The 24,518-nt window shown below is 38.4% G+C and overlaps 1 long non-coding RNA gene across 1 annotated transcript in view; it reads right to left on the bottom strand.

Moving 5' to 3' along the window:
- Window positions 1-22,800, bottom strand: part of LOC136363820 (uncharacterized) — an 82,835-nt gene extending 60,035 nt beyond the window's left edge. The window contains exon 1 of the long non-coding RNA XR_010744058.1: window positions 22,670-22,800. This is a non-coding gene — a long non-coding RNA (uncharacterized lncRNA). The remainder of the gene's footprint in view (window positions 1-22,669) is intronic.
- Between the last annotated feature and the right edge of the window lie 1,718 nt (window positions 22,801-24,518).

The raw sequence follows: 24,518 nt of genomic DNA on the forward strand, positions 1-24,518 counted from the left end.
GATTATCAGACCAAACAATGGATAAAGAGCTCCGGCATGACAAAGCACACACTGTTACACATTGTGGTGGAGTTCACAGTTTGAGATGCACAGGAGCTTTATTTTTTCCGGAAAGGAGACTAAAGTTGAATAAAAAACACCGTCTAAGAGACAAGTGCTGCATTATGGCAGAGGGGGATTTGAAAATAAATCTATTAATTTAAAAATAATAAGTCTCTTAATTTTCAAAGACCTTAAATAAACTCCAAAATGCTCCCCTAATGTAACTTGGACCTATCCTTTTCAAAGAAATTACAAAGATGCCTGCATACATCTCCCACACATCCTCACCAAAGTGAAAAAGCCTCTGCAGTCTTTCCTCATTTCACAATTGATCGTGGAGAACAGAAGCATCCAAGTTCAGAGACCCTGTTCCTGATGTGTTTTCTAGCTCATCAAAAACCCGGAGTTCCTGGGAATCACACAAGTACAATACCTTCCACTGTAAAATATTTAGACCAATTGAAAAGTTCCCATTCCATATCTGCCTTTCTTTTGTCTGCAGCCCAAAGAGGAACTGGTTTAAATGCATGGTAAGATACACCTTTGTGAACACCACCACATTTCTTCTGGAATGCATTAATATCCTCAGCAGTCCTACTGTGTGAAAGGCTTTCAGGATTTTTTTTCTTTTTTGGAGGTGGGGGAGAAAGAGCTGATTGATGACTAGTGAAATGACAGGATCAACAAAATATTTAACGAAATACATTTCAGGTCCAAAGTGGAGTTTCTGAGTTGGGAGTCTTTTAGAAAGAGACCTACCAAGCCCATATATACATCTCACAATAGAATTGGGATGAGCAAAAATGCTTTAAAGAAGTAAAATAAGTCTCTTTTTTGAATCTATTGTGTCTTTCAGGATACAAGTGTCTTTCATTTGAAAACCTGCTGGATGAACTTAGAAATCTGAAGATCAAACATGTTTTTCTTCTTCATGTTCCAAATAATTTTTGAGAGAAAATAATTTTTCCACTTCCAATCATTAAGTGAAGCATAAAACAAGAGGATACAGGTGCACAAAATTATCAGTAGTACCATTCTTATTTAAACTTATTTTCCCTGGCTTCCTCACAGATCACAGAACTGTATCAATGCAGGTCCCTGATTCTTCTCCCAAAGGTCTTGCTATTGAATTTCAACTAGAACAAAACTAAGCAGTGGGGGGGAAGAAAGCAGTGAAATGGGAGCAGAAAGAAGATAGACAGCAACTGTAGTAGAGATAAGAATAGATGGTCACAGGCTAACATGGTGCATAATTTAATGGCTTTCTTGAAATGCTGAATTCCTTTTGGGGGCAGATCAAGTACCTGCATAATAACTTTCTGTGATGTTGGAAGTGACAAGCACCTTAAAATATGTATGGAATATTGGAAGAATGAAGAAAAAGTGAAAAAAAAAAAAGCGAGTCTGCTTATTATGCCCCAGTAGTTTTTCTTTTATTTCAAGCAGACTGTATCTGACTGAATTCTTACTGTCTGAAGGCAAAAAGAATAGTCCCACCCTGACCACATTTCACTTTTAGTACCACTAGATCTGGGTAGCCTAAATCTTAAGGCTTCACAAACATTTCAGATTGTACATATTACCTGTGGTACAGTTCATAAAGCACAAAAATCACTGGCGGTGTGCTAAAGTACGCCAGATTTTTTTTCCATGACACAAATATGGTGCACTACTTAACTAAGATTAAGGAGCATGTAGTTAAGTGTTCACTCATCAGGCCTGCTGTTCCAAATGCTTGCCTTACTTACACAAAGAGGGAGGTTTGCCTCTTTGAAATGGTTAATATTTGATAGTTTCTTCCCATGAATAAATCACTCAGCTCTAGTTATAAAATGGTATGCTACAAAATCTAACTGAAGGCAGATGAAGACCTACAAAATTCTGCTCTGCAGATTGTAAGCCTTTAAAATATAAAGCATCAATCGAATCTGGATCAGTTCTCCAGACCTAGTTTAAACCATGTCTGCTGCCCTCTTAAACCACCTTGCACAACGAAAGGGCACACAGTCTGGCAAGTGTGCAGAAACAGCGTGGTAAGTCCTCTAGGAATGGCCACAGGAAATTTTTTAGGGTATAGCCCAAATTGTGAAGTGGGACTTCAGTCCGATGAAAGACCTGAGAGTAGGTCTATGTGCAGGTTTGTATTTGTTTTTTGGACAAGAGAGAGTCACGTGCATCAAAATACTGGAACACATGCTTAAGTGATGCAGTATAGAAACCTCAATAGTTACATACTTATATTGTCTCCATATGAACTGGCACTGCTTTTGAAAACCATCTCTCACTCCTCTGTACTGCACTGTCATGGTCTGGTCTTTCATCTTCATTACTCTTCTGTTTTATTTGGGATATCTTTTTGAGATCCTCATATAGCCCCAAAGCATATTAATGTGATATAAAGTTGCCTATAATAACTTCAGACCATCCTACTTTATTCCCAGAACGGTAAAACAGAAGGAAGCCAAACTTGTATCACAGGTTAATAGACTGGAAGTTGGAGAAAATAAAATGCTTGTAGTTTTATCTCATGGAATTATCTTTCTAGGAATACTTTTTGGCAGTTTAAGTACTCTTAAGTTCATTATTATTTACCATTGTATCACAAATTAGTGCAGTGGGATGCCCTACAGATACCTGCACAGAGAGGTAGTTGGGATTTCATATAACTAGACAAAGTTTATTAAATAAAGAACTAAAATATGGGCATCCACATGCTCCAGCATGAGGTCCTCTATGGGCTGCAGGGGCACACCTGCCCCGCCGTGGCCTGCACCATGGGCTGTGTGCTGCACCAGTGCCCGTGCAAATTCCACCCAGAGCATTTCTGCCTTCCAAATATGCCAAATGTTTAATAGCAGAAACTCTTAATTAGGAGACAAATGTTTACTTTACTCTCTGAAGTGGATTTGCTCCTCTGTGACCTAGCAAGTCCTTCTTTAATGTGTGAAGAACAAGAGGGATTATTTTGTGAACTGCATGCACTGAGCTTTCTTTTCTCTTCAACCCCACTACGACCCCACTTTCCCCTAACAGTGGAATATATTCCTTTGTTCAAATTCAAGATTAAGAACTGGATTTCACACCAGTACAGTAACAAATAAGCTCAGAGTATCAATAGAGTTATGTTGGAGTGCAGAGGTAAAATCAAAATCTGTCCTATTTTCTGAACCTGTATAGTATTATCATTTATCTTGTCTTTGCATAGAGTAATCAGGTTGTCAGCGGGTACATTATTGTAAAGCAGATGGGTAATAAAACTGTCCACAGCGTCCCTCTGGAATTTCATATTTGTGTTTGGAAAAGGAAATTCTTTAGCCTGCCACTTCAAGATTGGGAGAAAAGCTCTTTCTCAGTTTCAAGTATACAGGATCATATTTAACACCTGGGACTTTTCAGTTCCAATGCTGTCACAGAATTACGGGTGGGAGGAATGCTAGTGGTGGAGTTTCATATAAAAGAAATGGACCTTACTGCGTTGATGGATGAATTTTAAACTTTTAACTTTCAGTTCTGGTTTTATATTGCCTGAGAGGGAATACTGTTTTGAAGACAATACAAATCTTCCAGCCCTTAGTCCTTTAGGATCCTATCCTTCATACTCATAGCCATGCATGCTGCAGCATTTCACTCTTATGAAAGAAGTACTAATGGAAAATTTTCCCACTTCCCTGTTTATTGTAATTTTAACAAGAAAAATAACCAACATCGAGAAACAAGTGAAGGGATGAGAAGAAAAGGCCTCAAGCGGTGCCATGGGAGGTTTACATTGGGTATTCAGAGAAATCGCCTTGCTGAAGGGGTTGTCACTGAGACAGGCTTCCCAGGGCAGTGGTGGAGTCACTGTGCCTGGAGGTATTTGAAAGATGTGGATGTGGCACTCAGGGACAGGTTTAGTGGTGGACTTGGCAGAACAGTATGGACTCAAAAATCTTAAGGGTCTTCTCCAACCAAAATGATTCTCTACTTCTATGATCAAGATCTGCATTTATTTCCTGAGATAATTTTCCCCCCTGCATGGTATTGAGGCTCTTCATTTTTGCAAAGCAGGCCTCAGGCTCCTTGCCTCAGCTCGTTGGTTAATGGCAAGCCTGGAGATGAATTAGCCACCACTGAGGAGCCAGTGCCAGGATCCTTCAGGTACAAGGAGGGGAACGGGCCCCGGCAAACCAAACCAAACACCTGCAGTAAGAAATGCCTCTTGACAAAATCATTCCCTCTCTTAAGGAGAGAGAAGAAATATATTTTTAGCTTTGAGTTTGGCAGAAGTAAGTAACCACTCCTAGAGGGCAAGTGGCCCTGGGGAGCTGCTCCAGTATCCTGGGAGGACGATGATACTGGCATGGAGTTTAGGTTGTTTGCCATAGCATTTATAAAATCTCCTGGCAAATGTTAGTGGAGTGCTGACTTTGCTGAAATGCCCTTGGCTGCTTGGTCTCAAAAACAGCCAAAATGGTCTGGGGTTTATTACAAGACACATATTTCTAAAACAAACAGGATAAAATGTGTGTGTTTCCTTTCATTTGAATCACTAGCAATTTCCATTAAAATATTTCTGGTTTAGTGTTTGTCTTCTGTTTAGCAGTTCTTAGCGACACTGTAAATGTGTGTTATAAATAGGTCTGCATAACATGGTAGAAATACACCTTTTGAGCATTCTTTCAACACTTTCTGCCACTATGTATTTTCAGAATATTTCCAATGCATTCTAAACAAAAAAACACCTACTCCTTAACTGAGTAGTATCCCAAATTTATTGTATTATGGAAAAATCCTTAGCCACAACCACTGACTATTCTCATCCACAAAAATGGAATAATGATAACTTACAACAGCCTAAGATGAGACAAAGAATTTTAGATCTAGGCCGGAATTTTATGTGTAGATAATAGGAGTAGTTTTACAATAAATTTTGAATGTCATTTGTATGTAGGATTCTCAAAATATACGTGAAGCTTTGGAATGGGATGAACACTTAAGAATAATTGTATTTGAGATCTACTGATTGAGAAACTGGCTGTTATTTGCCTGGCTATTTATACAGAGCTTGAAGGGGAAGTGAATTTACTTTTGGATAGCTAAAACATCTCTGCAAACACTTCCCCTGAAAAATACTGGTTTAATTTTGTCAGAAAAGTAATTCCACCTTTTTCATTACCCAAGCCTGTATAGATGGGTTAGGGATACTCAAAGTACAAAGTCACCACCCCAATCTTCCCTAGACAAGGCAAATTAGAACAGATTGGTGTCACCTACTGGAACAGATGTTTACAGCAACTGAGCCTGGAGATACAGACAGGCCAGCTCTACTCCAAGATTTTGTATGGCAGTCAAAGGTACTGCTGTTGCTTTGAGACCTCTTTGGTTCTTTTATAATCTCTGAGCTGTTTCAGCAGTCAAACTTTATCAAATCAAATAATTCCTTGATTTCAAAGCATTCCTGGCTACCTCGGAAGGAATTTTTTATGATTTTAACCCTATTCTTTGGTGCCTTTTGCAGTATATTTCCTGGGAGCATGTTCCAGACAGCTGACAGACGTGCCAGATAGGATTCTGGTGAATTTGATAATTTGCACTGACTTGTACCAAGAATTCTGAAGTTCAAAGAGGCGATGTAATTTTCTCTGCTACTACTGCATCTGTGCATACTAACAGCATCTTTTCTAGGACACAAACAGATGAACAGGTCAGGCAGATTTAGGCTACTGAAAACCAAATTGTTCTAGTAAGTGCCCTATCTTTGCCAAAAAGATTATCTCTTGGGAAAAAAAATTCAGACTTTCAGTGGTTCTCATGATTCTGTGTGAGATACTTTTTTTGGTTATTTGGGATAAGTTTGGAATAAGTTTTAGTTTCTTTATTTTGATTTTGATTACATTGTTTAAAAGTCAATCCCTTACTAACTACTGTCTAGAATAATTGAATGTTTCTTAAATAAATCTCTTTCTTAATTCCATCGGTATGAAAACTATTTGTTTCCATTTGGCCCTTCCCAAGGCAGAAAACCTCGTAAGCCCAGATAACCAATCCCTGACAAACAGCAAATATTAAATAAATACTTACTCAGTTGCCTTATCACAGTGATTCCTTAATAGTGATGATATTTCTTATTGCTTTAGTGGATCATAAAATTGTTTAATGACATGGGATTTATCGCTCGTCCATTATCCCTTATTTATTTACTATGAATTCTGTACTACTCTAGAAAATGCTTTCACTGAAAACTGATGAGACTGTCTGGGACAGAAAGGATATGAATATACGATTTCCTGAGCCCCAGACAAACACAGCTGATGGAGTGGCTGCAGGGGAACAAAGCCAAGAGGAAGAGGGGATAGCCCACACCGCAGAAGAAAGTGGAGCAGTCCAAAGGTGATGAGCTACATGGAACTAATGAGGATTAGCTCAGGAGCATGAATCAAAGTCATCAGAATGGCAATAGCACTGCTTGAAGGGAGGTCTGGAGCAAAGGGAGATGGCTTAGGAAAGAGAGAAAAACCTGGGGTGCAAATGATAAAAAGTGTGTTTTAGACCTGTGATGGGAGGAGATGGAAAAGACAGACCTGGCTGTGGGCCTGATCACAGGCTGAGGGCAGGGTGTAGAGAAATGCCTTTAAGACAGGTGACAGAGTCGCTCTTGGGACAAATGAATATGTCAAAAGTAGCTATGAACACCTACCATGACCTGTTTCCTGTCTGTTCCTTCTTGACAGAAATTTAAACATGGGCCAAGAGGCACCCAGAGATCCAGAAATGGAAGAAATGTCTATTTTTTCAAACAATTCTTTGCTTGTTTTGTATGGATTTCTTAGTATATTATTAATAATAAACTTTTTTTTGAGATAGAAGTGACTTAAAACTTCAGAAAAGTCCAGAAACCTGCAAGGCTCCAAATTTACACAGGAGAATACTTTTTTCAGATTAAGAAAAAGCCTCAAAAATTTTTTTCAGATAGTTTGAAGGATGATGAGGAATAGGTACAGAAATACAGGATTCGCATAATTCTTCAGAGCAATTTTGCTGCTTTCCTTGGCACTGGCAAGAGGAGGGTCTTCACTCCTGACTGAAGCATTTTAAAATGGATTTCAGCCAAGGGGGAGAGTAAGAAAAGCTCCCTGGCGTGTACTCAGCAGATAACATTTAAATGGCTCACATGGGTCTGAGCCTTCGAGTCCTGTAAGCAATTCTCATCCTTTTGACTTTTCACAGCCTTAAATTCCCAATTTTAGCTTGCTGCCTGGGGGCTCCAGACTAGGAAATCTTGGAGGGAATTGTGATCTGGTTTGCACTATCCCACTTTGTCTTTTGTGATCAGATGTGACTATCATTCAGAAGACAATACATCAGGATTTCTCTTTATTCAACCACAGTAAATCCTGTTCCTGAGAGCCTGCATAACCGTAGCACAGAATTATCCACTATGGTTTCTATTACCTGACTTCAAGTACAAAAAGAAAACATTTTTCCCAGATTTTTTTATTCTCAGTTTACAGTCATTTGCAGCTGAGTTATTCATGCTAGGCTAGACTGAATTATTTACTTTTTTTTCCAGGAGTTCCTCTCTTTTTTTCTTTTTTATTAGTCTCACCTGAAATAATTAGAAAATAGCACAGGAGAATTGTAAAAACAGTATTAAAAATTAGATGAATTGAATTTGTGCCTTGTTTTAGAATAGTGTGTGTTATTGTAACGTGCAATTATATTGGTTAAAAAAGACCTCAACTCCCCCCAGGTTACAGATTGATTTCATGGTTGTTTTGTAAGCTATTGCTCTGCTTCCTGGGGTATCTCTCAGGCTCTGTTCAGAACGGAATCCATTATAAACTACACATTCAGGTAGATGAAAGGTATTATAGCAAGCTTAACTTTGCTGCAATTGAGTGAATAACGATTTATAATTATTCCTTTTATGATGGTGAAGTTAGCTGGGCATGTGCCTACCAACCCATTTCCTTTTGCTCCTGGAGGTGTTGCTTTTTAGCAGCGGTGGTTCCAGACATCTCTCAGACAGCAAATTTAAATGAGAGCTGCAAGCACACCCTTGCTGCTCACAGCTCTCATCCACAGATTTTTACATGTGATTTTCAGTCTGTTGTACCCTATTTATTGCCTGAGTTAAAGTGAAATCATCAACACAAAGTGACAGTCACAAGTTACTCTCTATTCCTTGTTGGGGCACTCAAATGAGAATGAAGAACAAAGAAAAGGAAAGTGCAAAGGTGAGGAATGCTTAGAAATAAACTAAAAAGGTATAGCCATACAAGTTACTCATTATCTTCCTTTTTTTAAAACATTACTGAATCACTTCACTGTTTTAAAGACAGGTCCCCAGCAGATGTGAAGCAGCATTGCCTTTTATCTCCAGAAGATCACCTGGTCGATTGTAACTGATGGGAAGTAAAAGGTAAATGAGCACAAAAAAATATGCAGACACAAGCAGAACTTTGGTGAGTTTTAGCAAAGGCTTCTCCCTGATCTCTGGTTTTTCTTGTTTCACCTCTTCCCTACCTTCTGTGAATCATAGTCAGATTTCTCTCTGAAGTATTTTAATCTCCTGTCAGTAGTAATTTCTTCAATTGTCAGAGACTCGCTACTCTTCTCTTCCTTCTGTTCTTGGTGTTCCTCAAAATGGGTCTCCACTTGTTTGCTTTTCTGCTGGATGTACCTCAGTTGTGGTCCCTGCAGAAGGAAGGTTTTGCCATAGGACACATGGTCCTGGCCTTACTAAGAAGTCATCTATTCTACCCTTTTTCTTGCTTCCACTAACAAAGAGTGGAGAAAAATGAACAAACAGCCATAGATGGGCAAGATTATATTTTCAGGAAAATGCTAATATAATTACACAGAGATTTCACACTGAAAACACTGACTTTGTGCAGCTTTCCACTGCTACTTATACAAAGCCAAACTGCTTTCTTTGGGAGACAAAGGTCATAACTTCATCAAGCAAAAGCAGAGTTTAATGGTAAATTCAGGATTATTAGTTCTTGCTCTGGGATCCTGGCTCCATCTAGTCTGAGTTCAGTTGCTTCTTCCTGAAAGCCTTTTGAAGGATGAGAAGATATCTAAGAATAGATGCCCTCATGAGAGACAATACCCTAAAATTATGCTGAGTTTTCAAGGTATACTCCTCAATGTGGAAATAATCGGGAAAAAAGAGTGATGAAAAGATAGGAAGAGCATTCCTAAAAACCTTTAATTCAAAAAACTAATATTATTGCACAGGGGAGGAAAGTATTGTCACTTATGAAGAAATGAGGCAGAGAGGTGAGCACCTCTCTTCACACAACCCAAGACCATAAGAGATCTCTGGAGTGTGAAAGGCAGAGTGTGCTGCTGGAGCCAGGACTGCATTTCCATGCTGGGAGCAGCAAACCCCTCCGTGAAGCGAGGGTGAGCTAATAGTGTGTGAGGAGGAAAAGCCCTGGTGACTCTGAGTGGATGTGACTGCTCCTCTGTGCATTCCTGTTAAAGCGCCCGTTGTTTGTTTTGACTGCGCTTTCTTATTTCAAACAAAGGATATCAACAGCTTTAGATTCCAAAGCTGTGCCCTGCTCTGTGAACAAATAAATTGTACCACACTTAGCACATTGAAAATTCATAGAATTTGTGAAGGCATAGGCTTAAGGCATGCTTGCCATTGCTCACTGCATATTTATACAAATTCTCTAAGCCTGGTTACAGCCGCTGGCTGCACTCAGGTCAACAGCATCACATAATAATGTTGAACTGTATTAACTACATAAATAAGAGATTTTAACAGTGGGCTCCATTTGAAGAAGGGGTCAGCAGCGTTAAGCTAAGGACAAAATTATTCTCAGACCTTCAGAGTACATCTACATTTCTATAATCCAGCTTCCTAATGTACTAAGAGAAAAACAGAAGTGTTGTGCTGATATGAGACAAGTAATGAACAAATCTACCTTGAAAACAGATCTGATTTTTTTCCTTCCCAGAGAAAGCAACGTCTTTTCGTTTTGAGAAAAACTGGATTTCAACTCATGTTTTTTGTTCTAAATCAGTTCTTCTGTGCTGATAATATTTTATGCATTATTAATTCTGAGTGAGATACTCCAGGCAGTCTAGAATGACATGAAATAACAGCTGTGAAGCTATAACTGAATTATAGCTGTTCTAAGACAAATGTCCAACTATTTTTATTCATCCCACCAAGAATGCTGATTTAGAAGTAAGGCCCTTTTAAGGCCCTTGAAATGCCTTTAAGCACAACTCTTTCAAGCCATTTTTCCTGTACTGAGAAACCTTCTGATTTCAAAGTGGAAGGTGGCACATCTTCTCTATTCCTTGTCCAGTGGTTTCAAGAAAGAAGTAATAATTGATAATATTACCTCAAATATTGTGTGCATAGTCAGCCTGAGAATTTCTATCCAAATAATTCATGGAGATGATGGAAAGAAATGCTTCTAAAATCAGAATCCCTGAGATTAATGGCATGATTCTGACTAAGCTGAAATAAATTGACTCCCCTGACTTCCCCTCAAAGCCTTCTTCAAAAGACAAGTTAAAAAAAAGAAAAAGATGAGAGATATAAAAAGTGACACAACTAGAAATCTGATGAGCTTCTTCAATTCAATACGGGCTCTGATTACAATCAGTCTTTTGATTGCAGAACTCAACTTCTTACTCTAAGGTGACATACAAGAATAGCAAGGAACACTTCATGGTCCATATCCTATTTGTCGACAATTATTTTAACAATAAATTATGGTGCTTGGATATAAAATACAGGGAAAACAGTCCCAGTTCTCTCTCATTCTTCTTTGTCAGTGTTTAGCCTCTCTGAAACCAAAACTAGTGTGTCAGTGAACTACATAGAAAAGATCCTTCCCTTGATTTTGCTCTCTGGAGACAGAGCAACATGTTCCTTACATTTTTTGAAAGTACTTCTTCAGCAGGGTGAGCAGGGTCTGAGGAATCACTCGACTGAGCAAGGCTGACTCACATGTCCCAGGAGACCCCTTCAGAGGGAAGGAAAGAGACAGGTGTTTTCCATCTTCAGTGAGTGTTAGCTTAAGGCTTTCCCATTCACAGGCTGCAAGCCGTAGCCCTCCCTTGCCTCCCTGTGTTCTGGGTAGGAATTTTAGCAGGCAGATGTAGCAGCCTGTTAGTTTGCATTAATGTACTTCAGCTCTGTGACCTTTCTGCACCCTGCCGTCCTGGGCTCTGAGCTGTGCTCCTGGCACGTGATGGATTCTTCCTTCATGAGAGATGAGCTGGGTGAGGGAGAAATATGTCTGGCTTTGCCAAAGCCACACATCATCCGTGGCTGTGAGACAAGAACGGATGTAAAGTTTCATTTATAAGTGCTGCCGAAACTGAGAAACAGCAAGATATTTTACCCTTGTATTAAGGGATTGCATGGAAAAAAAGTACAAAGCATGCAAGTAATTCCCTTTCCTTCGGGGCTGGGAGGTCATTAACAGCTATTTCCAAGGCTGTAATAAAGCTGTTTATGTTCATCCTCTGGCTAGCACTGTTCTGGAGCTGCCCCCAATCCCTCATCATTAGACATTATCCAATGCTTTAATCAATGATGCTCTCACACCTAGGAAGGTAAGGTATCATAGGCAAGGCACAGGTTGACACAGTTCATACCAAATTGAGTTAAAAGAGACCTGTGAAAACGTATTTTATCTTTACAACTGAGCACAATCTGCTGAAGCAAGGGATAGCCTTTAAACAGGTATTAATGTGATAATCTGCTATTGAAATTACATCCACAGTCTCTTCAGAAATTATGACCTCTTACTTGTATTAGAATACATTCCTGCTGACAATATAAAACATATGTTTAGTGATGGGGTATAAAAATCTCTTGATTTTCAAACTGTATAAACAGGTTATTACACTTTCAGATTATTTACACTTTCACAGGCATAATTTTGTGCTGGAGTTAATAGCAGGTTAAAATGGCATTAGTTAACTACCTATTTCTCTAATTTGCTCACACAGAAAAACACATGGTGAAATTTTATAAATATACAATGGTCAATATTAGATAAGAACTCTTTGAAAAATTCTGGTCCAAACCCATGTTCTACTAGTAGTAATTTAGTAATTCACAAAGCTATACACTTTCCAACCACTAATTCATTTTATAGATCAAGCATAAATAAGGTTCCCCTAGCAGGCCTTTAAATACCAGACTGGAGACACACTTTAAAAGGTCAGAAAATAATTCTCCTAACAGCACTGATCCTATTTGGAAAGGCAGGTTATTTCCCCTCTCCAATGACCAAGTAGTAGTTTCATGGTAATTTACAGTGTTTCAGGAAGATAGAAAGTAAGGGGAACCCAAAGGAAAGATTACATCCCTGTGCCCTGCTGGTCATCAGCTCCATAAAGAAGGGACACTGGCTAAAAAGAAGAGAGCTGAATGTGTGGCAGGTACTTAAGGGTGAAGGATGAACTTGGCAATTCCTTGCTGTCCCTTTCCATGGCACTAATCACTTGCTTTTGTGGGAATACAATCCCTGGGATTGCTGAGGGTAAGGACATTAGGCACGATCTGATAACCCAAAAGATACTTTTGGACTAAATTCTGAAAATATTTCCACGTCCCCTAATGATTTTTTGCATTTGGAACAGTACCCTCAAATTCAGACTTTTTAGGTATTTTTGCAGAATTTGGAGGAATATAACTGCTTAAGTAAAAACTGAATACAGAACTTATTTCCTGTATAGTTGAGTTTATTCAGATTACAGAAGTTTGGGGGTTTTTTTATGAAGTTGAACCATATCATGAATCTTAACTAGGTTTTGCTGTTGTATTACAGGCTTAGCTAATAACTACTAAAGTTCTCCAGAACGGGAGAAGAAGAGAAAAACCCAGGCTGAGACTTCTGTGCAAACAACTCATAATTACAGCTCAAATCAACCAAAATCAGAAAAGAAGAGTGGGAAACAGTACAAAAAATTCAGGCAGACTAATCAGTGACATAACAGGAAAATTAGAGAGCAGGGAAATGTATGCTTATATTTCTTTGCAAAAAATAATAAAGAAATTGAAAATTATTTTTAAACTAAGTTTAACTATAAATAAAGTGTGATTATTTACAAACAGTGCTAAGTCACCTTTTAATATTTTTTTCTGGAGATTATCTGTAAGATTGTTCAAGTGCATGGGAGTTTTCAGATTTGGATATAGATTTAGACTTTAGGCAGCCCAGAGACATTGAAAAGTCCATGTAGAGGAGGTAAAAATGTATCTTCTCTGGAAGATGGAAAACTGAGTTTTGAAAACTGCTTTAGTCTCATGCAGTCTCTGTTCCCTGCCAACACCCCCTTGCCATGTCCTCATGCCCCCAAAATCCACACGGCAAATAAAATACTCTGCAAGAGGATAACCCTGTCTAAGCTTTATCTCCAGGGCTGGACTTGTGCAGCTTGGGGCTCTCACTGCCATGTAGTAGTGATGATTTTGGCCTGGAGTGCGGATCCTGAGCCTCCAGTTTTCCTGACAGACATCAGATTCCCAAGCTCAGCAAACTCCGTATCAAGGCGAGTTCCAACACAAAATTCTTTAAATTGCCTCTTGGTTACTGTAGTTATGCTAAGAATAGAGAGGAGCAGCAAAACATCATTGCTAATGAAAAGTCACTGAACTAGCAAGACAGATAGATGCTTTTAATTCAACGACTTGAGATGCCAGAAGATTTTCTCATCTAGGCATCTGGGAATTAAAACCTTACCGAGCATAATTAAAGTGTTTGTCTGCCCTAACCTATAAAAGGTTTATCCACAATGCCAGTTACCATCTAATGAGAAAGGATATCTGCCAAAGAGAACAGTAGTCTATTTTTCTCCTGTATCTCTGCGAAGATGATCATCACAAGTAGTTGGAACAAATGCAAATAATCAACCTCCTATTATTATAATTGTTTGTGTAAAAGGGTTGCAGTTAAAGACTCATTATATAAATCAGCAGTCTATTTATGCTGTTAGTTATCAGGTGTGCAATTACGCACATTTATTCCCTTGAGTAATTGACCTTAGCCTTAAGTGGATGCCCTCTCCATCATGTTTACTCTGCTATTCTTTCCCATCCTCTAAACAAAATAACAGATCTATAAATCAGAGACATTAAAATAGCTCCAGAAAGACGCCAGGCTATTTTTCAGCCTTTCTGCTCTCCGGGCTGCCCAGTTACAGACTGCAGGGTGACGCCTCAAGGGCTATTTATTTTACTCCCTTTTGACTTTGCTGTGCCACCTTTTTTAATTGTTGTGGATGGGTGATTTTTAGGATTACCTGGCCAAGTCTGAGGTGCAGTTTCTGCAACAGGAGACGTAATAGCCCTGCTGTGGTTATCTAAACCAAGAGAACTCTGTGCTATACAGGCAGGTCAGCTTTAATACATCTTAAGTGTCAGCACAGACTTGCAGTCAATTTACCAGCCATTTAAATGTGAAGGACAGGATTTGGGTAAGGAAGAGAGAATTCAAGCTGCTTCTTTAACATAACTTTCAGGAGAAATTGAAACTAGAATCCTGTTATAATAACTCTATTTTCCTCATTTATGTAATATTTATATAAACCTTTATTTGTGATGTCAGTTTGGGAATCCTATTTTCTGGTATTCTCTACACACCAGACAACTTATTTTACAAACTCCTGCTTCCTATCAGGGCTAAAACGCTACCTTTTTGGTTTCTAGTGCATCTGTTGAAAAACTCTTTTAAGAAAAGCCACATAAGAAAGAATAAAGCAGAAGAAGGAAGCATATTCAGCAGATGTGAGATGAGGCTATCCAGGTTGAAAGGATTCACTTCAAAGCCTTAAAAAAAATAAAATCTCCCCCACAAGCTAGCGAAGCCTGACCTTAGAAAGTTGATCTTAGCTTAGGAAACATTAAAAAAGGAAAGGAGAGAAAAGAAAAGAAAACGAAAATACCAGAACTTTCAAGACTTCATTTCCCACCCTAGGCCTAAGCCCCCAAATGAAACAGATTTATAGGTTTTCCAGTCTGACAAAAGTTACCCTTCCTAAACCAAAGGTTTCTTTTGTACTCAGTGCTGTTCTTCCTGAGCACCTAAATGACAAGAGCCACTAAATTTCTGCAATTCACTTTCTTGGGCAAGGCTCTTTCAGTCTTTATAGCAATTAGGTACATCCCAAGCAGTCCCTTGATGTATTTTCTGCTGGGGCTCATAATCTCATCTATCAACACCAACCACCTGCACTTGGAACCCTCGCTTCAGCAGTGGCCTGGCCAGTCCTTGCTCTCCTCTACTGCAACCAGGAAAAGGGTAATAGCAGCAGGGCTGCCAAAGACCTGTCGATAATAAACACTCATGTCCTTCCCACAGGGAGTTCATATGCTTTTGATATGCCTGGGATGAAGCAGCCCTGTGATTCTCCTGCAGTTATTTCACTGTTTGAGAGTACTCTGATTGTAAGAACACCTGTCAAATGAAGTCATGACATGTGTTTTATAGCTAATGTCTTCAGGAACAAGCAAACAGACCCGGCTGAAACTGAGCTCCACATCTAAATGTTCAATTATTACACATCAAGATTAAAACATTAAAAACCCACCCAAATGAAATACCAAACTTAGGAGTCAAGTCCAAGGCTGTAAACCACACCTCACCCTCAGTGTTCAGCATTAACAGTACCCGTGTGCACATCACCCTGTTTCTGAGGAGAAGCTCCTCCATCCTGAAAGGTCACAGAGGAGCTCAGATCCATCTCGGGTTTCACCTCATCCAATCTGGATAGATGCTGTTCTTTAAGGCTAAACCCTCCCAGGGGTCAGATCTCAAGGAACATTCCTGTAGAAAGTTCTCATACGAAATTCTGCCAAGCTAATTTTACAGAAAATATAAGCTTGTTTGGTTTTGTGTCATGAGGAGACAACTGGAAATTGCTGCTGTCATTTTGTTCTTGCAGTGCATCTAATAGGGTGCCTGTGGGACGTACATGTAATGATTTTATGGCATCAAACCAGATAGACTGTCTCTTAGTTACCTTGCAACTCCCCCTGAATGTCTATTTTTATGTTATCTTGTGTATTTTACATCTGTTATTAGTTATAGCATATATGTGATACTCCTGTTTTATTATTCCTTAGTCCATGTAAAGATTCGATAAATAACTTCCTCAACAGCTATAGTGACTACACCTGCCATCTGATTTACTGGGTACTCCAGTCAATCTTCCCATCATATATCTAGACATAACTTTAGCTTTTATATAATTTTCCTAGGCTGAAGAACATTTAATTTACTCCTTCAAACTCCTTCTAAACCTGATCTTCTCAAGTCACTCCTTCTACTTTGCATCACTTCCCAACTTAATACATTCAAATGCCTTGATTATTATAAAAGTTTTGTCCTTCAGAAAGTCAGATGGGTTTGGTAATGTTGTTTTACAAAGTGATGCCAAATCCCCAGGGTTCAAGCTTGACTTCTTCAAGGGACAAGGTAATGATGTTGAAAATGATTCCATTGTGCCATTTAAGTATTACCCTTATTAATCAATCCTCAAAGCATGTTAGGAATGCTAAAATCTGCTAATACTTATTCTTTAATTAACATTACTGAATTCATGCATTGCTTTCAAACGAAAATAAATCCAAAGCTACTCCAATATGGTGCGATTATTTCTGTTCAAAAAAAGTCAGAGAAAAGTAATATTTGCAAACGCACATATTGCTTAATCAAAAGTGTTATTAATGTATTTTAAAAGTAAGAATGATACATGACCTCTGTGTGTGCCCTGCTTGATGTAAGCATTTCCAGTGACATCTGTGGGCACCAGGTAAATCTCTGGCCATTCTGTAAATGTTCATTAAGCAAAAATTAGCACAACTGTTATGTTCCAAAGAGGAGACATTGATGCCACCTAAACGAGGCAAAAGTCCAGCACTCACAGCACAGGCTGAGTGTCCTTCCCAAGAAAACAACAACCATATTTTCATCACATCAGAAGTGAAGGCCTTTCCTATGTCATTTTCAGAAGCTGATAGATCATTTTGATTGGAGGGGAAAATAAATACAAAAGAAACGTCCTCAAATAGATATTGGGAATATAAAATTTCAGCACAAACGATTAATATTTCACAAAATAATTAGCAAGTGACTCATCATCTTATCATCAGGTGTGTCAGGCAGGCTTAATAGTAACCTGTCAAAACAGCAGTAGGAAATAACTGAAAAATGAGATCATATTTAAGTTGTTCAGAGAGGGAGGACACATTACAAAGTCATTATAGTCATCCTAGGAGCAGGTGCTCACAACTCCAAGATTTCAATATTCAGTTAAAAGAAGAGACTACATATGGAAAGAGTAATTCCCTGTATCATATGATGTCCACAAAAGGACAAATATTTTAATCACACACACAAGTAACAGCAGATTTATGCTGGTTGAAGTACACTTTAAGAGATCTTGAAATTTTCTCCACGCATCATAGCCAGATATGATAGATATACCTTGGAACTGAATATTTGAAGGCGTTCCTCTCCATTTCTCCTCACTATTGAGGCTGAAAAAAGTCTCTTAGTGCCTTGCAACTTCAAGAAAACAAGATTTCTGATACCACTATGGAAAGTACTCCCAGGACGTCAGTTTTTTCAGGAAATTTAGGGATCTGAGAATCACAGACTGAAATGCTTCATGCAAAAGCCTTTAGCCTCACCAATACAACAACGCCCCTAAGTCAAAGTTCATCAGTGGTCATTTTCTGTGGCTTTAGCTCTTGTAGAGTTGAATTCAATACTGGAATGGAAGTGGAAGGTATTTTTATTAAAAGGTCAGTCTGGAGTTAACATGTTTGCTTGTGTACATGTGAACAGCTGTAATTAAGACTACTTTATTATGTAGATATAGAACTGTACCCACGTATGAGACATCTCATCATCCCAGAGACAATAACTGCATCCATAGGTATATGCAGCTCCAACTCTACAGTCAAATTGTGGCCTGCCTAAAATCCATCCCTGGTCAAAATGCAGCAGGCAGCTGCCTTCCCTGCTGTGAAAATATTCCACACCAAAAAGATTTTGTCAGAAAGAAATTATTGTTATGTAAGAATTACTGAAGTCTTTGAGCAGCATCCTGGGGAGGCCACAGGACACGGTGCTGCATTTAAAGCAATTCCTACATAAATACATCATCTATCATAAACAATTAGAAACCTGTCATTAGTCACACCAGAGGTGTTCTTGCTTCCTGGCTATTGGTTAATGGCTTCAAAGTAGAGCACCTTCAACAGCTCCAGAGAGATTATTCCATACTATATTGATACACCTTAAAATAGACCAGTTCCTGTAAAGACGGGTGCATGAAAAAGAACTTTGTGGGCTTTTGTACTTTTAGAGGCCAGGAAAAACTTATATAAGTCTTTAATGTGCTAATACAAGCCTTCTACAAACTCTGCTACCAGGTTTCCTGTCCTCTTCTTAAAAGGACAATTTCTGCCAGCCAAAATAAATGATAAAAAACACAACATGTATTTGGACGTCTGAATATTATTACCCAGAATATACAACTGAATAAGACCTAATGAGTTTCTGAGTTTTTCTACCGTTTCCACAGTGCTTTATGCTGATTATCAAAGTATACATATCCATGAACAAGGATGCTAAGGATGCTTGTTGTCATTTCCAGGTCTTCCACTTGTTTGACAGGTGGATTGTGCAGGGAACAAGGAAAGTTTTGTTACATCTGTGCCACCATTCAGGGCTTAACAATATGAATGCAACAGCATTCTGAGTCTTCAGGACTAAAACTAATGTTCCTTTTTTTTTTTTCCCTCTCTCTGGAATCTAAAATACACCTTTTACACAAAAAAAGTCATCAGCCCACAGTGAAACGTGGTAAGCAATTGCTGATCTGGAAAACAGCCACTCAAAATGACTCTGCTGCTACCCACTGGCTGAGTCACTGAGGTGGGTGACTCAATGTAATTCTGAAAACATGGATTCTGTTGTGGGCTAACCATGAACATTTTTTATTTTCTTGCTTTTATGGAATTAGGGCACATTTCAGGGACAAAATATCTCATCAGGTCTAGGAGAGAGAAGAGAAAGTGAGAGAAATACACAAGTTTTGTAAGAAGATCTGTGACAAGAAACAATTGGAATCTGAAAAAAGAGAGCATCCCTTTAGATAATAACAAAATAATAATGTTTATGGTATGCCACTACAGATGAAGCAATATTTCCTGAAACAACTGAATAGGAAGGAAAAACAAAAGGTGATTGTGAAAGGTATAGGGAAAGTAGTAACAGTACCTGCTTATTTATATAATTCTGGTGCAATTTTTGAAAAGAATTTGAAATGGAGAGAAGATCCATCTCCATCTTTTATCTGAGTGTTCCTATGCAAGTGCTCATGCACTTTCCATAGAGATATTCAGTACATTTCCAAATTTAAAGAAAAATAATAAGTCTGATTGAAAATATCTGCAGGAAAGGGGAAAAAAAAGTATTTTTGGTTGGATTTCTGATTTAATAGAATACAAAAATGCTCTTTTATCTTTTTTCAGAAATTGTGGGGTTTTCCACCAACAGAATTTGGTTCCAAACCTGTACAACAGATCAAAGATCAACTGTACAAATATGTAAGCAATGGTAATGTAAAATATTTTTTTCTGATTTCCTTTCCAAGTATCTGATATCTTTGATCAGAATGTTGCCTTCATGCAGCCTATATTTCTTGACTACAAATTTGTTGTATCTAGTAGGTGATAATTTGCCCAAGCTTCTGAAGAATAAAAGAAACAAATGTTCTTTCAGCAAAATTCTTAGATAAACATGTAATGATGAAACTGATTCCCTAAAGAATTCACTGCTGTCCTTGACATTATGATCCAGGTTACCTCAGACTAGCCACATTCAGAGCAAAGCAAATTTATGACCCCTTTGTGACATGCTGTAATAATTACTGATACAATGGTATTTCATCATTGTGAGACTCAATTTGAACCTCAATCTTTCTGGATAGTAGACACCACAAACTCAGGAAACATACACAAGATTTTTCTCAACAAATAATGGGATGTATCACTTGCTTCTGTGAAAAAAAACCAAAAAAAAAAACCAAAAAAAAACCCCTGAAAATAAAAACACTGCCAGCTATATGCTGGATAGTATCCAAGGAAACTATACCAAGCTCTCTGTGTGAGTAAGGAAAAAGTCATGCATTAAGGGTCTTGTTTCTTTCATCCTTCTCCACTATTACCCCTCTAGAAACAGATCCACACACAAGCAGCACCTGGCTCACAATTAGGAGACAACACAGTTGTGTTTGGAATGGGGTTGAGAATGGTCACTAGCAGAGGTCACAACTATGTAAAAACTACTGAGACCTAGCTTATTTATCAGACTGTATGTCTCAAAGCTGATTTATCAAGCATTTCAGACAATAAAAATAGAGAATTGATTTTGTACACTCTTCACTACCTGGGAATTTAAGGCAAGAGATTATACAGATGATGGAGGTGTCAAAGCTGGGGTCTCTCACTTCACAGACATTGGATGATATCAAAGCGAAGGAGTTATTTATTTAATCTGGAGGTGTTGGGTTAGGTTTTCTTAATGTGTTTTCCTGCAGCTACACATCACCTGAAAAAATCTGGAGTTCCAAAGCCTGTCAGTTTTATACTAGTGCTGTATTTTGTCACATTGTCAATCTGCAAGTACATTGTAATTGTCAAAATGACATAGTTGAACCTGCCATGTGACACAATAACCTTGGGTTTTGCATATGCTGCTGTCGCTTCAGGAGTGAAGCAGCTGAGCTGATCTGGCTTTCATAAACTTCCTTAGTTCCCACATTTTGCTGTTACTCAGCAGTCAGTGCTGTAGGAAGTAATAATCCAGTGACTGAACCCATTTATCTATGAACCTTCCCCTGACAGACCTCATCATTTATATCCATAAGGTGTCCCTCAAAATGGATAAAGACTGATGGTTGAACAAGACCCATGCTTTAACAGCCTTTGTATTAAAGGGTCTCTCTTTAGGCAATTCCAGGCTCTGATCCTAGGCAAAGGGTATCCAGATCCCCTCAGCACAAGCACTGCATGGATGCAGGAGCTGGGACACTGAATTGCCATGGCCAGGCTGGGTTAGATTCACAGGGGAGGCTGAGAGCAGCTCCTGCACTGCGTATCCTTGGGGACAGCCAAACTGCACAGGCTGTTACACAGAAGGATCCCTTGTTTTCCCGAAGTTATGACTTCTACAGGATTTTAAAATACGGTTTTGAACCTACCAACTTAACTTTGGTGAATGATAAAAGCTATTAATTTCTCCAAGATAAGCATCATTTAGGACAAAAATGCTCTTACTCTACCAATGGTTGCCCAGAGCTGACTGCTTTGGAGGAATTTATTTTACATCATTGATTAGGAACTAAGACCATATACTGGTAGTTAAAAAAGGGTAAACATTTGTTCAATTTTCCATTTCTTTCCTAGTTTCCCAACAATTCTTTGCTACACTTACAAAATGGCATATGCCTCAATGCAATTATTTTGAGGGCCTGAATCACTCAAACAATGAAATGATCATTAATTTAGTCTGAAAATGCAGTGTAGAGAGCAATTCAGACTAAATTGTCTGTCAAAACATCTTTCCATTGAGTACATAGGACAACTGTGGAGGTTGTTGTCTTATTTTAGACCCTTTCAAATTAAGGAGTGAGAATAATTGTAATAATTTTCAATTTGCCAATGGGACAATAAAACACAAAGATCAAGTCATTTCCTTGGGCTCATTTCTGACCCATCACCATAAGTACTAGGAATTCAACTTTCAATTCTTGATGAACTAGGCTGTAGCCTATAAAACTTGATCATGGATCATGACAGGCAATTACTTCTTATTCTGGAGAGCATTTTCTTATCTGCATTGACAATTTTTTATGTTCAATCTCTTACAAGAATGTTGGGAAAAATGCATTTTCCCAAATCACAGGTGCCTGAGGATTAGTAACTTTTCTCTCAGAATGTTATTCAAAACTTCAGAATATCTTCAGACTGAGAACTGAAAAATGCTCCTTTTGGAGCTATCCTGGAACATTCAACTGAGAGCTGAGAAGCTGTAAAATCATCTGATGACAATATCACCAAAACCATGAAAAACTATTTTTGCACTTACTTTGTTGATTCCCTGTTAATTTAAAAAAAAAAAAAAAAAAAAAATCAATGCAGAAGGGCATACTTGCAGAGGTGCATATGTTTCAGCCTTCACTTTCTTGTCTTGATCCTCCTCTCTACCTTAAAAATTTTAGATGTATGTGAAAACAGATAAGAATAAAACTAGAAGCCCTGGTAGAATTTTCAGGCCTTGGAGTATAAAGGATGATGGTCAGTTCTTGATTCCTCAGTGCAAATGCTTTTCTGCTCACACAAACCTTGAGCTGGTGAAGTTTCAGAGCGACTCAAGTCCCCTTTTTCTCCATGGGATTCCATTAAATGGGTAAAAACATGACTGAAAAATGTAAGTGCCATTAAGCAAGATTCATGGAACTGTTCTTTGTATGTAGACTCTGGTATCTGGGCACAGTGGCATTTCAGGTAAGCTACTAAAAGAACTGTAATTCTGTGTATGCACCACAGTGGGCTCTGAAAAACATCTACAATGCACAGTATCCTTACTCCCTCTTTGCTGTGTCAGCTGACATCTAAACAGGTCTCACAGGGAAAGAGGATAACTGATGGCTCCACTGGTTTCAGAAAGAACTGTCCTACCAGAAGCACACTTCACTGAGATGCACTCACTTCCATGGTCATCTGCAGGGAGGTAAATTGAAAGTTAACGTGGCTGATTATAGTCCACGCTTCACTTAAAAAATGGGGCCAAGTCTCAGTTGGGAGAATTTAATTAAAGCAGCCTTCCAGCAAGAAAATTATACACCTTTTTCTTTTTTTTTTCCACTGGGCCTTTCTAGTCCTTAAACTTCAGGTAATAATAGCACAATAAACAAAGACTTCTCTATTTTTGGTGAACTAGCAGCATGGTGAACCTGAGGAGTATCTGGATGGCTTTTCTGACTACTGAATCTCTCAAAACCTGAAACCAAGCTCAAGTTTACTGTTATATTCATTCCTCATACTGAAAATGAGTTCTACTCCTAGCTGAACTATTACACTACCACCAGTACAATAACTGCTTGCTCTTCTGATGCTTTCACTCACAGGCCTGATTATTTAGGATGTAAGTAGAATTCCTGTAATTTACCAAGGAAATAACAACCATATGACAGAAAGAAGAAGGAAGACTAGTCTTTAGTAGGAACAGGTATATTTGGGGTTTTCCACTGTCATTCAATATTCTAGGCTGTATATTACTTATCCATGAATTTTGGATATGTAACCTGAAAGGTTTTGACTTAATGAGCGTTCAAAGTTGGTGGGATATGTTTACATGTAAAATATTAGGGTTGCTCACTCTCATACTTGGTAGAGGTTTTCATTACCCACCTATAAAATTCAGATGTGCCAACATCTCATTTAGACATGAAAATTTCACTAGAGATTTTTTTTTTTCAATTAGGACAAACAAACAGAAAATTATATCTGTATTATTAATAGGGCAATAATTAGTATTTCTTCTTTGTGCATCAGATACCTTATGGAATCAATTCCTAATTCATGAAGATGGTTTTGGGAAGGCATAACTAGTCCAGATGCCACAGAGAGATATATATCTAATCTAATTTCACAGATGTGAATTCCAAAATATGTCTTAAGAGAATAAATTTCATGATGCCCTTGAGCACAAGATGGTTATTGTCAGAATTATCTCCTAATACTAGAAGAAGAGCAATAATGACAGAGTGGTTTAAGACTTGCCTTTATCAGACATGAAGATATACAAATTAGGATTGGCTGGATCTCTAATAAATAAACTATTGCTTGGGGCAATCAACCTTCAATCATCCATACAATCATGAGCATTTCATTTATACTAAAAAACAACATCGAAACTCCTCAGGGAAAAGATTGCTTTTCTGTGTGCCTGGGCTGCAAACTGTAATGACACCACAGATGAAACTCACAATTTTCTTTAATACAGTCATTCCTTGCTATTTGAGGGAGAAAACCCCACAATGTGTCTGTCCTGTCATCTCCCTGGACTGCTTGGATTCCCGTTTTTCTGCTGCTTTGTTTAAGTGGACTTCTTATCAACAACAACAACCATCACAGACCTCACCTTGTGACCTATACCCTACTTCAACTTTTCATGGATGTTTGTGGGCCTAGTGACATTTGAAGATAACTAAGGGCCACCACACAGTCGAGAGGAAAAAGTAAAAAATAAGACAAGTTAGACTACAGCACTAATGCAGAACTACTTGCAAAAGCACAGAAATAACAGCAGGGTGTGGACCCAACTTTGTGCACCCTGCATTCAACAGCCTGCATTCAACAGCCTGCTTCTTGCTCTTTTCAATCAGATATCACGTCTGCATCGGGAAATGCTGCTGAAATAACTTTCAGATAT

The sequence above is a fragment of the Sylvia atricapilla genome, chromosome 7, assembly GCF_009819655.1.
Source record: "Sylvia atricapilla isolate bSylAtr1 chromosome 7, bSylAtr1.pri, whole genome shotgun sequence".
Lineage (NCBI taxonomy): Eukaryota > Metazoa > Chordata > Aves > Passeriformes > Sylviidae > Sylvia > Sylvia atricapilla.